This window comes from Camellia sinensis, chromosome 3 (genome assembly GCF_055761805.1).
Source record: "Camellia sinensis isolate YWXY chromosome 3, ASM5576180v1, whole genome shotgun sequence".
NCBI classification, from domain to species: domain Eukaryota; kingdom Viridiplantae; phylum Streptophyta; class Magnoliopsida; order Ericales; family Theaceae; genus Camellia; species Camellia sinensis.
In genome coordinates, this window is record NC_138963.1 from 25,838,780 (window position 1) to 25,855,105 (window position 16,326).

The 16,326-nt window shown below is 37.0% G+C and overlaps 1 long non-coding RNA gene across 4 annotated transcripts; it reads right to left on the bottom strand.

The window, feature by feature from the left end:
- Positions 1-1,142: 1,142 nt before the first annotated feature.
- LOC114287422 (uncharacterized) lies at positions 1,143-15,943 on the bottom strand. 4 transcript variants are annotated; one of them, XR_014363629.1, is made up of 4 exons: positions 14,734-15,942; positions 14,477-14,607; positions 1,817-1,892; positions 1,143-1,701 (listed from the first exon to the last, which is right to left on the bottom strand). It is a non-coding gene; the product is annotated as an uncharacterized LOC114287422 (long non-coding RNA). The 4 variants fall into 4 exon arrangements; XR_014363628.1 differs by having other exon boundaries at positions 14,477-15,943; XR_014363630.1 differs by lacking the exon at positions 14,477-14,607 and having other exon boundaries at positions 14,734-15,938.
- Between the last annotated feature and the right edge of the window lie 383 nt (positions 15,944-16,326).

Below are 16,326 nucleotides of genomic sequence, written 5' to 3' on the forward strand. Positions count from 1 at the left end.
CGTAATTTTTTTTAAGATACAAATGTGATTTGATAAAAATATTTTTGATATCCAATCAATTTGATTTTTTGCAAGTATAATTTACTCAGTGTACTCTAAAAAGTAAATAATTCAAATTATCAAATTGAGACTCAGAATGAGTACCATTTGACGAACAACAGTGACTTCTATGCCACATTGATTTGTAGTTGTTTCTCAACAAGAATATTGGCTGTTAAAATTCAGGTCAAATGTAATAATTGAACCTTTGTGAACTAAGAAACGTTAACAGAATAAATCAACATGAGATAAAAACAGAGAACTAATTTTCGATTCACTAGATTTTGGCCTCAACTCTCAGATCCACCAATTTCACATTTTCCACACACACAAACACAAAGAATTGGGTCAACTTTGTACAATAAATGTTTTGTTCCACAGTCAACTACTTTACTTCACCATATAACTATTTGTTAGGCTTCTAATTTTTATACTTTAATTAATGTGTTTTTAACTCTAGGCTAAACAAGTGGTCTTATCAATTGTTATTCTTATGCACAGCATTTAACTCCACAATAATTAAACTATTGAGTCAGATTTGAGAAACAAATCCAAATCCATTAGCTAGCACACTATAAGAAATTGCACTTTTGGCGACTAAATTTTTAGTCACCAAAAGTCATATTTTTATTCGCCAAAAGGTTTTTCCGACTAAATAGTTTGGTTGCCAACTTGGTCACAGAAAGACGATCGGTGAAGGTATTGGCGACTAAAAAAATTTTAGTAGCCAAAAGTCCTAAATTGGTGACTAAACAAGTAGTCGCCAAAAGTAAAGGTATTGGCGACAAAAAAACTTTAGTCATTGATAGGCTAAATTGGCGACCAATTTTTTAATCGCCAAAAGCTTTCAAAAAAAATTTATATCGCATTTTTAGCGACTAAAACATTTAGTCGCCAAAAGTCTATTTTTATTTGGCTACTAAAATTTTAGTCACCAAAAGTTTTTTTATTCATTTTATTTTTTTTAGCCACTAACTATTTAGTTACTAAAAATATTTACTGTCTTTTTGGGCTACCAATTATTTAGTGGCCAAAAACATGATATTATTATTTTTTTTTAATTTGTCCATAACCTGTATGTATTCCGTGCAACCTATACCATGTATATAAACAAAACAATACATATATTATGAATCATTTTGAAATTTACATCCATTTAACTTCCAACCATCCAAAAAGGAATAACTTAATGTCAAATTATTTAAGTAATAAGACACTTTTATAATTTTATAACCACTCCAATGACAGCTAGTAATCCCCACTGCTTGGCTTTAGCAATGCACAACCATAATTAGGAACCCAAAGGCCTTCAACATTGGCAAAGCAAAAGGTCCACTCATCAGATGGCTGCAACAATAAGCATTAACATAAAAACTATCCCTTGCATCAACTGCATATGAATTCTCTGTGTTGCCTACACACAGCTGGCATGCTTCTTTTGGTGGCAAGTTAGCATCATGTGTCGAATGAGCCAAAAAAAAAGATGCCAAGTCAGCATCTCTGCCTTTTTTTCTTTTGAGTTACCACCACCGGGATTTCCTATTCTTTTCAACATTCTGTCTAATTTTTATTTCCGACAAATCTTCACTCCATCATTCTTTACTAGCACTGCCATTTTCTCTCTAGACAACAAAAATCCATTGGCTTCTCTACATTGCCATTCTGCATTAGATGATCACATAGGAGAATCACAATCATGGTAAGCTTTCATGGTTCATCTTCTTCATTTTCAAGTAACTCGATCAATCTATTCTCTATAAAACAATGGTCACATTACCTTTTCTGTGATTCTTCAACGATCCAGGGAACTACTGTAAACATCATAGTCGGATCACACGTGTGGGCTGAGGATCCTGAAGTTGCGTGGATCAACTTAGAATTTATAGAAATCAAAGACACAGATGCTACAACAGTTACCACAAATGGGAGAACTGTAAGATAATCTTTCCACTCATTATATTCGAGAGCAACTGTATCTACATGATCAAACCACTAGGATCATTAGCTCCACTAATATTGCAAGAATCACTACAACAAGTTTTTAAAACAACATACAAATAACATCTGTTCCTTTTAGGCACTGTAGATATATAATAGCATAACAAGTTTGAATGCAGATAACAAATATTACTTAAATAATAAGGCATATACTAGCAATACTAAAGGCATGGTATCAGGAACTACTTGAAAGTGGAATCCTAACCAAAAGGACATAGCAGTGAGACTGAAGCAATAAACCCTCTCGCAAACTATTCCAAGTGCTTCAATGATGATGGCCGCTTGAAAAGAACTAGTACACCTTCCATCTTCTATGAATTATTGACTTGCATAGAAGAAAAAACACAGTTTTTCTTTTTGTTTTATATATTGCTTTCTTTTATCTTTCATGATAAACTCATTATTACTTTTAATCTATTGACCTTCATTGTAACAACCCTCGTCACTGTTTACCGATTAACCATTGATTACTGCTAAACTGAGATTGATTATGATTGGTAATCGAACTAATTGAAATACTGAACTGACTGACTGAAATTCAAAACTGATTGATTGACTGTATCTGTTTAAATGCATTTTCTATCTGTTGATTGTTAATTGATCTGTTCATGTTTATGTGTTTAAACTGCAAATTGAAGGCCTTATCGGCGGCCAAACCAGAAATTGATTGATGTTTTGAGATCATTGGAATTTATATGATTTTATGGTATATTTAATTGAAAATTGATTTGATATGATTAAACTAGACTAAATATTGATAATTGCATAGTTTGACTTAATCACCATAATGCCATTGTTAGTGGGTCATGTAGACTAAACATATTAGAGCCCTTGTACACTTGATCAAAACACTCCCATCAGTTTTTTTTGTTGCCTACAACCGACCAAGATAGAGAGTGAGAGAGGGTTGAGTTGTTCTTGAGAGTTTGGCTACAGAACTTGAAGAATTGAAGAGTAAATTGGCAAATTGAACCTCTAGACTTGTCATTGAGGAACCTAGGTATGAATTTCATCCTCTAAATTGTATATTTAAGCTCTATCTAGCATGGATCATGGTAGTTTAAAGAGTTAAGTCAAGAATTGGTCTTGTAGTATTGGATTAAAGCTTGTATCATGCATGCATGTTTGAATTGTGAGTTGTGAGTTGATTTCATGGTAAAATGTTATATGCATGTTCATATTGTGTTTAAGTCCATGATTTCATCTTGTTTTTGGAAGAATTGGCTCATTAGAGCATGAAATTGAGCTTTGAAATGGTTTAAACTCATGCATGTTCAATTGAAGTTATGTTCTTGAGTATTGGTTTGGAATTGAGTTGGTTGAAACACCCTTGGGCTTTAATTTTACAATTGAGCTTTGGAATCATGTTAAACTATGAGTTTTGGGATGTTTTCTAGAAAATTGGCCCAAGAGGATCAAAATTTATGTTTTAAAACTTGAATTTGAGCTTGAGGTTCAAATTTGGGAATTCCAGATTTTGAACTCGCGCTCGAGCGGGGTGACTGGCGCTCGAGTGTGTAATTCGTGCTCCCAGTACTTTGCACTGTTTTGAAGTCCGCTTGAGCGGAATAATTGACGCTCGAGCGGGACATTATGTCTCATGCTCGAGCGGGTGTCAAGTGCCCAATCGAGCGTGATTTTCACCTATCCAGCACTTTTGACTGTTTTACAGAATGCTCGAGCGGGTAAGCCTACGCTCGAGCGGAAACCTTTGTCTGCATGTCCGCTCGAGCGGAGTATCATACGCTCGAGCGTGACCCCTGTTTTCTGAAAATTCTGAAAATGCTTTTAAAGTGCATCTTTGCATCCTCATCCTATCCTAGGCATTCTTAGGCCTAGTTTAAGACATTTTAATGAGGATATAGATGTAGAACACACCGAGGCAATTAGGGATTAAGCTATTATCTTTCCCAACTGTGTGGCTTAGTGTGTGTTCAATCTGTAACTGTGTAGGGTTGGCGACTGGAGTCGCGCTCTACCTTTATTGTAGCCCAGAACTCTGTGAGTAACAACTGTATAAAGATATGTTCAAAATGATTATCTTCTGAACAATTGAACTGTACTGCTTTCTGAACTGTTACTGTTAATTGAATGAATGTATGTCCTATATTCTGAACTGTATTGTGGCATCCTTAGCAACTACTGTTTACTGTTACTGTTACAGAGATCTCTGTCGGTTCCCTTGTTGGAACCACTACTGTTTACTGATTGATGGCCATCATTTACTGTTCGGTCTTTCAAGACCTACTGTTTACTGTACTGTTATGCTAATGGATGTACCACATATGACTGTATTGACTGAACGACTGAAATACTGATTTAATGAACTGTTTTCATTACTGTAAGGACATTCATTCTAAATCCCTTTACGCATTATGTTATTCACTGGGCTTTAGCTCACTGTTCATATATATATATATATGTAGGTGTACAGGCACCAGACCGTGGTTAGAACCGTCGGGGTAAACTCCAGTTTTGTTAAGCCAGCCACTGTGCCTCACTGCGAGGTTCCGAGCCTGTCAAGTTATGGCTTAGGGGTGTTTTAGTTCCCCCTTCCGTCTCTGTAACTGTTTTGTTTACTGTTATCGTACTATTTAATAGGGATTAGGTCCCTGAACTGAATGATTATATATATGTACATATTGTTTTGTCCGACTGTATATATTTGAATGAAAAGTCTTTTTGCATACAGACTGTCACAGCTCATTGGACATTGTTTATTTACTGTATTGGCTTCCGCCGGCCGGTTACGGTGCTAAACCCATAGGGGCGGGTTTGGGTCGTGACAGAGTGGTATCAGAGCGATACTTACCATGAGTTATACCGCACACACGTGTCCCAATGAGCTATAGGATGTCCTAGAAAAGCGATTAGGGCATTACATGAGCATGATAAGTGTATGGCTATGACATGACTGAATGCATGCTAATGTGTTAATCTGTTTAAACAAATGACTGCCTATGTTGATAACTGTTATAACTACCTATAGTGAAATGGATAATGCGAGAACTGCAAATGAATCTGAATCCTCATCCTCTGAGGCAAGAATGGCAAGACTGGAAAGAATGATGAAACTAATAACTGAGAGACTAGATCAACAATAGAATCAACAGCCCCCACCTCCTCCTCCGGTACAGCCGGAGCAGAATGTGAATATTAATGATGAGGATATAATTGCTCTCACCCATAAGTTCAACAAAATGAAACTGCCATCCTTCCAGGGAGGCCTTGAACCGTTAAAAGCTGAAGCATGGGTTTTCGAGACCGAAAAATTATTTGAGGTTTTTCCGTGCTCCGAAGCACATAAAGTGCTATTGGCCACCTTTACTCTGCAAGAAGAAGCTAGAAGATGGTGGATGCTTATCCGTAATGACAATACTGTAATGACTTGGGCTCAATTCAAAGGAACCTTTTTTGAAAAGTATTTCCCTCAGTGTGTCAGGGACAGGAAAGTAACTGAATTCGAACAGCTGAGATAGGGCACAATGTCCGTTGCTGAATATGAGACAAAATTTACTGAACTTGCCCGTTATGCACCACATATGGTTGACACTGACTACAAGAAGGCCAGAAAGTTTGAAGGCAGCCTTAATGTTGTAATAATCGACATAATAAATGTTCTGAAATTACCGAATTATGTAAATGTTCTTGACCGAGCCTTGATGGTTGAATGAAACATCGAAGCACTGAAAACTGAAACACCAGCGTCTGAATGACGTGGTAAAAGGCAGGGTTTTAAATTCAAGAAAGGCAAGCATAACCCATTGAACAAGAAACAGAATACGGGGTCAGCAACTAGCCCCAGCCAAGGGAGTGGTTTCATACCACCCTGTTCTGAGTGTGACAAGAAGCACAAAGGGGTCTGTTACAAAATATCTGGAGCCTATTACAGGTGTGGCAAGGTAGGCCACATGGTTAAAGACTGCCCCTCTGCTCCACAAGCCAGTAGTAAAGCTACACTAAGGGTGGCCGCATCAACTGTTGCACCAAAACCGAACCCCAAAGCTACCGGGAAAGAGTCCATGAGGCAGGGCCGAGTGTTCGCCCTAGTATTGGGAGACGTGCAGAATATCGAGACCATTGTGTTAGGTATTCTCTCTATTTGTACTCAAAATGCTTATGTACTGATTGATTCGGGGTTTACGTATTCATATGTGTCGCATGCTTTTTCGCGAAAATTGAATAGACCATTAGAACCCATGAATTATCTGTTAGCTGTATCATCACCCATTGGGGGATCTATGACCTGTGCATATATGTACCCTGCTTGTGAAATTATTGTTAGATATGTACATTTGTTTATTGACTTACTGCCTCTGAACATTGATCATTTTGACGTAATATTGGGAATGGACTGGTTAACGAAATACCATGCTACCATAGACTGTGTAACGAAACAAGTAATTTTCCGTCCACCGGGTTTACCCGAATTTGTGTTTAATGGGGTTGGAGTAGTACCTCCTCCGTATTTGATTTCATCTGTGAAAGTTATTAAATTGATTAGAAAGGGGTGTAAGGGATATTTGTGTTCTATGTTGACTGTATCTACTGATGATAATGCTAACGTGAACAGTATTCCTATAGTCAGAGAATTCCCAGATTTTTTCCAGATAATCTGCCAGGGGATTTGACTGACAGGGAGATTGAATTTACCGTTGATGTGATTCCGGGAACGCAGCCAGTATCTAAAGCTCCTTACCGAATGGCTCCACCTGAACTGAAGGAATTGAAAGTGCAACTGTAAGAACTACTAGATAAGAAGTTCATCAGGCCTACCACTTCGCCATGGGGCGCTCCTGTTTTATTTGTAAAGAAGAAAGACGGCTCACTGAGACTGTGTATTAACTACCATGAACTGAATAAGGTAACTGCGAAAAATAAATGCCCATTGCCACGTATTGATGACTTATTTGATCAGTTACAGGGTGCTCAAGTGTTCTCTAAGCTCGACCTCGGATCAGGATACCATCAGTTGAAAGTTAAACTAGAAGACATTGACAAAACTACTTTTCGAATGAGGTATGGACATTACGAATTTTTAGTTATGCCTTTTGGAGTTACCAATGCACCTACTGCATTTATGGACCTCATGAACAGAATCTTTAAACCATACCTTGATAACTTTATTGTAGTATTCATTGATGACATACTAATTTACTCCAAAAGTATAGAAGAACATGAACATCATCTGAGACTTGCTCTACAGACCCTAAGAGAATAGAAACTTTATGCTAAACTGTCTAAATGTGAATTTTAGTTTGATCATGTTATGTTTTTGGGGCATGTTGTTAGCAATGATGGAATTTCCATTGATCCACAGAAAATTGAAGCTGTAGTGAACTGGCCTAGACCAACAAATGTGACCGAAGTCCGAAGCTTTTTGGGTTTGGCTGGATATTACAGAAGATTTGTCAAAAAATTCTCCAAAATTGCCTTACCATTGACTCAGTTAACTCAAAAGGGGATATCATTTGACTGGACTGACCAAAGGGAATCAGCATTCCAAGAGTTGAAAACTCGACTTGTAACTGTACCGATTCTTACCCTACCTTCAGGTACGGATGGTTATACTGTATTTAGTGATGCTTCTCATAAGGGTTTGGGATATGTTTTAATGCAGAATAGGAGAGTTATTGCTTATGCTTCCCGACAACTGAGACCGCATGAAAAGAACTACCCGACCCATGATCTGGAACTTGCTGCAGTAGTATTTGCACTGAAAATCTGACATCACTATCTGTATGGGGCGACATGTGAAGTATATACCGACCACAAGAGTTTGAAATATTTCTTCACACAGAAAGAATTGAACATGAGACAGCGGAGATGGCTAGAACTGATTAAAGACTATGACCTACAGATTTTGTACCATCCGAAAAAAGCCAACATCGTTGCCGATGTACTGAGCTGGAAATCAATTGGAAATTTAGCCTGTTTACTTACCGGGCAGAAGGAATTGCTTTGTGACCTTGAAAAATCTGAAATTGAAATTGTTTTACGAGAACAAGGTGGAACAATAGCTGCTATTTCTGCTCAACCAGCACTGATTGAAGAGATTAAAGAGAAACAGCAACTAGATGACTTCTTGAAGAAGATCATCGAAGAAAGGGAAACTAAACCAAGACCGGGTTTCAAATTTGAAAATAATGTACTGAAATTTCAAGAAAGACTGTGCGTACCACATGATACTGAATTGAAAAGAAGAGTTTTGCAAGAGGGCCACAATCCAAAATTTTCTATCCATCTAGGGAATACGAAAATGTACCAAGACTTGAAATTAAATTTCTGGTGGCCAGGAATGAAGAAAGAAATTGTTGATTTTGTATCGAAATGTCTTCATTGCCAACAAGTTAAAGCCGAACATCAACGACCCGCAGGCTTATTGCAGCCCTTACCGATACCGGAGTGGAAATGGGAGCATATCACCATGGATTTTATTGTGGGATTGCCTCGCTCCAGTAAAGGTATGGGCTCAATTTGGGTTATCATTGATAGACTGACTAAATCTGCTCACTTCTTACCTGTTAAGACAATTTATAATGCGGACAAATTGGCTATACTCTATATTGATGAAATAGTTAGACTACATGGAGTGCCTATGTCCATTGTTTCCGACAAGGATTCGAAGTTCACATCGAGATTTTGGCAAAGCTTACAGACTGCATTGGGTACTGAATTGAGACTGAGTAGTGCTTATCATCCCCAGACCGATGGCCAGTCAGAAAGGACCATCCAGACTCTAGAGGATTTATTGAGAATGTATGTCCTTGATTTTCAGGGAAACTGGGAAAGTCATTTGCCCTTAGCTGAATTCGCCTACAACAACAACTATCATTCAAGTATTGGTATGGCGCCTTTTCGAGGCATTGTATGGCAGAAAATGTAGATCTCCGATTTGCTGGGCAGAAGTTGGAGATGGGCCTTTGCTTGGGCCTGAGATTGTATACGAAACGACTGAGAAAGTGAAACTGATACAACAGAGACTGAAAACCGCACAGAGCAGACAGAAAAGTTATGCTGATGTCAGAAGACGGGACAGAGAATATGAAGTGGGTGATCACGTGTTTGTGAAAGTGACACCGATGAAAGGCCAGACTCGTTTTGGAGTCAAAGGCAAGTTAGCGCCTAGATACATCGGACCGTATGAGATTCTTGAGAAAATCAATCCGGTGGCGTATCAAGTCGCGCTTCCTCCTGAAATGGGGCATATGCACAACGTCTTCCACATTTCTATGTTGAGGGATTACCTCTGGGATCCTTTCCATGTGATAAAGCCTACTCGTGTAGTGCTGAGTGATGACTACACTTACGAGGAACGGCCTGTTCAGATTGTAAACAGACGGATTAAGAAATTGAGAAACAAAGAGATCTTGTTAGTGAAAGTTGACTGGCAAAACCATGGTGGCGTATATGCCACTTGGGAGAGGGAAGATGACATAGCTAAAAGATATCCTGAACTGTTTCCACTGAATCCTGTTTTCTTCCAAAATGAAGGTAACTCGAGTTTAGAGGACTAAACTCTTTTTAAGGAGGGGAGACTGTAACAACCCTCGTCACTGTTTACTGATTAACCGCTGATTACTGCTAAACTGAGACTGATTATGATTGGTAATCGAACTGATTGAAATACTGAACTGACTGACTGAAATTCGAAACTGATTGATTGACTGTATCTGTTTAAATGCATTTTCTATCTGTTGATTGTTAATTGATCTGTTCATGTTTTTGTGTTTAAACTGCAAATTGAAGGCCTTATCGGCGGCCAAACCAGAAATTGATTGATGTTTTGAGATCATTGGAATTTATATGATTTTATGGTATATTTAATTGAAAATTGATTTGGTATGATTAAACTAGACTAAATATTGATAATTGTATAGTTTGACTTAATCACCATAATGCCATTGTTAGTGGGTCATGTAGGCTAAACATATTAGAGCCCTTGTACACTTGATCAAAACACTCCCATCAGTTTTTTTTGTTGCCTACAACCGACCAAGATAGAGAGTGAGAGATGGTTGAGTTGTTCTTGAGAGTTTGGCTACAGAACTTGAAGAATTGAAGAGTAAATTGGCAAATTGAACCTCTAGACTTGTCATTGAGGAACCTAGGTATGAATTTCATCCTCTAAATTGTATATTTAAGCTCTATCTAGCATGGATCATGGTAGTTTAAAGAGTTAAGTCAAGAATTGGTCTTGTAGTGTTGGATTAAAGCTTGTATCATGCATACATGGTTGAATTGTGAGTTGTGAGTTGATTTCATGGTAAAATGTTATATGCATGTTCATATTGTGTTTAAGTCCATGATTTCATCTTGTTTTTGGAAGAATTGGCTCATTAGAGCATGAAATTGAGCTTTAAAATGGTTTAAACTCATGCATGTTCAATTGAAGTTATGTTCTTGAGTATTGGTTTGGAATTGAATTGTTTGAAACACCCTTGGGCTTTGATTTTACAATTGAGCTTTGGAATCATGTTAAACTATGAGTTTTGGGATGTTTTCTGGAAAATTGGCCCAAGAGGATCGAAATTTATGTTTTAAAACTTGAATCTGAGCTTGAGGTTCAAATCTGGGAATTCCAGATTTTGAACTCGCGCTTGAGCGGGGTGACTGGCGCTCGAGTGTGTAATTCGTGCTCCCAGTACTTTGCACTGTTTTGAAGTCCGCTTGAGCGGAATAATTGATGCTCGAGTGGGACATTGTGTCTCATGCTCGAGCGGGTGTCTCATGCTCGAGCGGGTGTCGAGCGCCCAATCGAGTGTGATTTTCACCTATCCAGCACTTTTGACTGTTTTACAGAACGCTCGAGCGGAAACCTTTGTCTGCATGTCCGCTCGAGCGGAGTATCATACGCTCGAGCGTGATCCCTGTTTTCTGAAAATTCTGAAAATGCTTTTAAAGTGCATCTTTGCATCCTCATTCCATCCTAGGCATTCTTAGGCCTAGTTTAAGACATTTTAATGAGGATATAGATGTAGAACACACCGAGGCAATTAGGGATTAAGCTATTATCTTTCCCAACTGTGTGGCTTAGTGTGTGTTCAATCTGTAACTGTGTAGGGTTGGCGACTGGAGTCGCGCTCTACCTTTATTGTAGCCCAGAACTCTGTGAGTAACAACTGTGTAAAGATATGTTCAAAATGATTATCTTCTGAACAATTGAACTGTACTGCTTTCTGAACTGTTACTGTTAATTGAATGAATGTATGTCCTATATTCTGAACTGTATTGTGGCATCCTTAGCAACTACTGTTTACTGTTACTGTTACAGAGATCTCTGTCGGTTCCCTTGTTGGAACCACTACTGTTTACTGATTGATGGCTATCATTTACTGTTCGGTCTTTCAAGACCTACTGTTTACTGTACTGTTATGCTAATGGATGTACCACATATGACTGTACTGACTGAACGACTGAAATACTGATTTAATGAACTGTTTTCATTATTGTAAGGACATTCATTCTAAATCCTTTTACGCATTATGTTATTCACTGGGCTTTAGCTCACTGCTCATATATATATGTAGGTGTACAGGGACCAGACGTGGTTAGAAGCGTCGGGGTAAACTCCAGTTTTGTCAAGCCAACCACTGTGCCTCACTGCGAGGTTCCGAGCCTGTCAAGTTATGGCTTAGGGGTGTTTTATTCCCCCTTCCATCTCTATAACTGTTTTGTTTACTGTTACCGTACTATTTAATAGGGATTAGGTCCCTTAACTGAATGATTGTATGTATGTACATACTGTTTTGTCCGACTGTATATATTTGAATGAAAAATCTTTTTGCATACAGACTGACACAGCTCATTGGACATTGTTTATTTACTATATTGGCTTCCGCCAAGCCCCTGTATTTTGTTTTACTGTATTACTGTTAAGCAGGCCTTCGGTAATCTTGGATTACTGGCCGGTTACGGTGCTAAACCCATAGGAGCGGGTTTGGGTCGTGACATCCATGTACTTTACTGAATTTTATAAACTTCATTTGACTAGTTAGTCAATTTCATTAACAAGTCCTTTTCAGATTCCTTATTACTATATGGGGATTAAACTCATCATTTTTTGTCAATGACCAAAAAGAAAGGGCTCAATATTGTTATTGTTTATTGCCTATTCAGGAAAATCCAAGTATGTGGTTATGTGCTTTGCTTAGTAATCAATTGTATTATTAGAATTATTTAACTTTGACTTTGTCCTCTATCTCAAATAGGGGACAAGTCCAAAAGGGTGTTTTACACTGAGTACTTCCTAAGAGACATTTTATCAAACAGTTTGAAGGCAAGAAAAAAAATAATGATTCTGACCAACCTTGTTGAGCTATTTAGCTAGCAATTGAAGAGGAAAAATTTGAACTTTTGCTATTTTTTAACAGTCTATCACAAAACAGACATATATATAGGCAAATTGGTATCATGATCAAGTTCAAAAATACAAGTATGAAAGTGGGTAATTAATGAAATTACCAGATTGGACTTGGATAGAAGAATATGAAGTCGAAGCAGATGAAGAATTGCGAGAAGAACCCAGAATTAGGCCTTTGTATGTTATCTTTAGCAGATTACATCAAAAATAAATTCGGAAAGCTCAACATATTGGTAAGATTGGAAACAAACTAAATTGATTGAAACTAATTTTATCTATAGCTATCTAATGGGTAATTGTTCACTAACATGTATGGATGTAAATTCTTGGCAGGTGAACAACGCAGGGGTCAGCAGAGTCATAATGGATGTGGAGTCTTTTACTAGTTTAAAGCTTAAGTCTAGAGAGGTAAGTCTTTTACCAGATTCTGGGTTTCAACAAAAAAAATGTATGCTTATTGCATACATCAAGGATTTTAATCTTCTAAAAATGATATATATTGTAGGTGAGACGGTTGAAATGGCGAAAAAGGTTATAAAACAAAGTTGAAATGGCGAAAAAGGTTATAAAACAAACCTATGAAACAGCAGAAGGGTGTTTACGAACAAATTACTGCGGACCTAAACAGCTATCTCAAGCTCTCATTCCACTTCTTCAACTCTCTAGTTCTGCAAGAATTGTTAATGTCTCATCCGGTTTGGGGCAGCTAAAGGTAAAAAACTTTCCCTCAAAGGCTGGTTAAACTGTGCTATAAATTTAGCCTGTGACATATAACTAAATGTTTTTATGCAAAATGTTACAAATGAATGGGCAAGAAAGGTAAAACCAATCAGGTTGGTTTTCATATCACTGAAATTTCCATTTTCTTTATATTTTGTTTGGTTCATGGGTTAACTATATTAAGAGATTCCATAGCAATATATATCAAGCACTCTAATCAGAGATTCATACTCTAATATTTACATTAATACATTCATATATACCTGATCAATGCCAGATTCAGAAGCTGATAGATGAATCTTTCGAGCTTGATCGAACAGAGCATTAAAGAAATAGGGTAGACAATTTACCTTTCAATCAACTAAAGCCTATCGCCCAGTGTTGGTTAAATTAAAGAAATAGTGGGTGCCAAGGACTGAGCACAAGCCTGACCAGATCATTATTGAGATACAAAGCAACAAAACTCATATTCAACCCATGTCCTCACAATTGCAGAGCAAGCAATGGCCCCTCATTGGCCTGATAGGTTAACTATGGTTTGAAAATGGGTATTATCCTTGATTGTTTACATTGGGGGTGTTTGGTGCAGCTTTTTTAAGCCAACTTATGGCTTCTGGCTTTTAAAAAGTTATTTTGGACTGTTTGGTTAAACTTATTTCAAACAGCTTCTGATTCTAACAACTTATTTTAAGTCAAAAAAGCTGATTCTGAGAAGCTGCTCACCCCTTGCTTCTGATTATCAGCTTCTGCTGTGGACATGTTAATTCACGGTTATACTCTTAGATTTTTTTATTTTTTATTTTTTAAAAAATAGAAAAAGACTCAAATGGACTATTAAATATTATTATTATTTTTTATGAAAAATGTAGACAAATAGTGAATAATAAAAAATAAAAATTAATTGAAAAAGCTACTTCACAGCTTATTTAACAAACACTACTCAGCAACTTAAATCTATAATCCAACAGCTATACCAAACAGATTAACCGCTTCTGATTAAAGTCATAATCTATAATCTGTTAAGCTATAATCTATAATCTGTTTTAACAGCTACACCAAACACCACCATTGTAGAGAGGTTGGCTTATTGGTTCACTTGTGAGACTTTGGTATCATTGGGTATAAAAATTGTATCAAAATCATAAAATTTCCCCAAGTGATATTGACAATGGCGAAGGGCTAAACTTTCAACAAATAGATAAAAGGAGTTGCATAGAAAGTGTCAACTATAAAAATTGTATCAAAATCATAAAATTTCCCCTGGTGATATTGACAATGGTGAAGGGCTAAACTTTCAACAAATAGATAAAAAGAGTTGCATAGAAAGTGTCAACTATGGAAACAAATTGAAATTACTTGGGCAGGGTAACTGATGTACTTTAAAGCTTCAATCCCCATAGTTGGGCCAATTGTATTTGTAATGCCAACACTCTAGTAACTCCACCATGGAGCACCACCGCTACTAGTACTGGACCAAAGCTTTATCACTGACCCATAACAGCACATTAAACTAATTACTTAACTGTAACATTTGAATCCAAATAAAAGGGAAAAATCACACAGACAAGAAAAAAAGATTAAGATTAAAAATATAATAATAAAAAAAAACTTACTAATAAATGACCAAATGAAACAAACTACACTCTGTGCCAGATTCAGAAATGCTAAGCTTTCAAACCTCTCTTTGTTTGGGCCAAATCTCTTGGTGGACCTGAAGGGTATCATAACAATTACCAAAAAAAAAAGAAAAAAAGGGGTAATTAGTTGACAATCTTCATGAATGATATGCTTTGAGCTTTGCTTGCACAAATGATATGCTTCTACCACCATAATAATCTCAGTAGTGGTCTCCAAATTGAAATTTATCTGGTTTGCACAAATTTCTTCGGTTTGCAAATTTACTGGGAGAAAAAAAAAAAAAAACTTATTGGGTTAGCACCATTTGAACAGAATCCATATTCCAATTCAGCTCTCAAGTAAGTCATGCAATTCCAAGACCCTGCATCCGGAGCAGTTAGATAGCTCGCACAGGTAGAGTTTCCAAAGGCGATGGATTCAACTTTGTTGATCTTCAAAGCGTTGACAGAAGCTTGGTAAAAGACACCGGACAATACCAGAAGGCAAGAAATAATACCGAACATATAATCATCAGCCTCTTTCTTCCATACCTATCCACAAAACACATGCTGACAATAGACCCTACAGCGTTGAGGCCCGATGTGATGAGAGACAGCGCTATAGTGGTCTTGTTGGAAGCGAATCCAATGAACTGTACAATGGTGGGGCTTTAGTACATGACAATGTTGATGCCAACGAACTGTTGAGCTACTTGGACAGTGATAGATGAAGAATCGAGCTTATATATATATATATATATATATTCTAGGGCATGTGTGTATTTATAGAAGGACAAGGGACCAACAGAGGCAACGGTAATAACAGCTCCAGTAGGGCTTTTTGAGAGAGAGTTTTTGTTGGCGAAGGTGACAATATCTTCGTGATTCGGTGAAATCGTCCATGGATAAGAATGCTTTGAGCTTCGCTTGACGAAGGAGAGAGAATTGGAGAAAGGAAAATGTTTGAGGGCATTTGTGTGGCTCAAATTGTTTAAATTTGTCAAAACGATATCGTTTTGGCAATTTTGATGTTGTTTTGTACTCAAAACGATGTGTTTTGACAAATTCGAGCCATTTGAGCCACAAAAATTAGGACCCTCTATCATTGTTGTTGGAGAAAACGACAATGATAATGAACTTCGGCGACAGAGATGGAGTTTCAGAAAAGCAAAGAGAGAGGAAAAGAGGGAGAGACAGTTTGATTTGAAAAGATGGGTGTCGGGGGTCGGGGAACTTGATACGTCATAAAATAATATTATGGACTTCCGTCATTATTAAAAATAAAAAAAAGGACGTTAGGCTAATTTTTTCAAACATGAAACAAAAAAATTTATTGTTTAAAGAAAATAAAAGTTAACCAACAAAAAATTCAAATTGGATTTTATTTTTTTACATTTTTCTTATTATAAAAAATAGTATATAAATATAAGAAATTGAGAGAATTAATTACAAATAAGTGAAAATTGTATTCAATGTAGCTAATTGTAATTGTTTTTAGGACATTAGAGGCAAAGGTCTAATTTTGAAACCGTTTAGGCAATAGTCTTAAACTCTTGAACCATCTGTAGTGCACCAAAACAATATCATTTT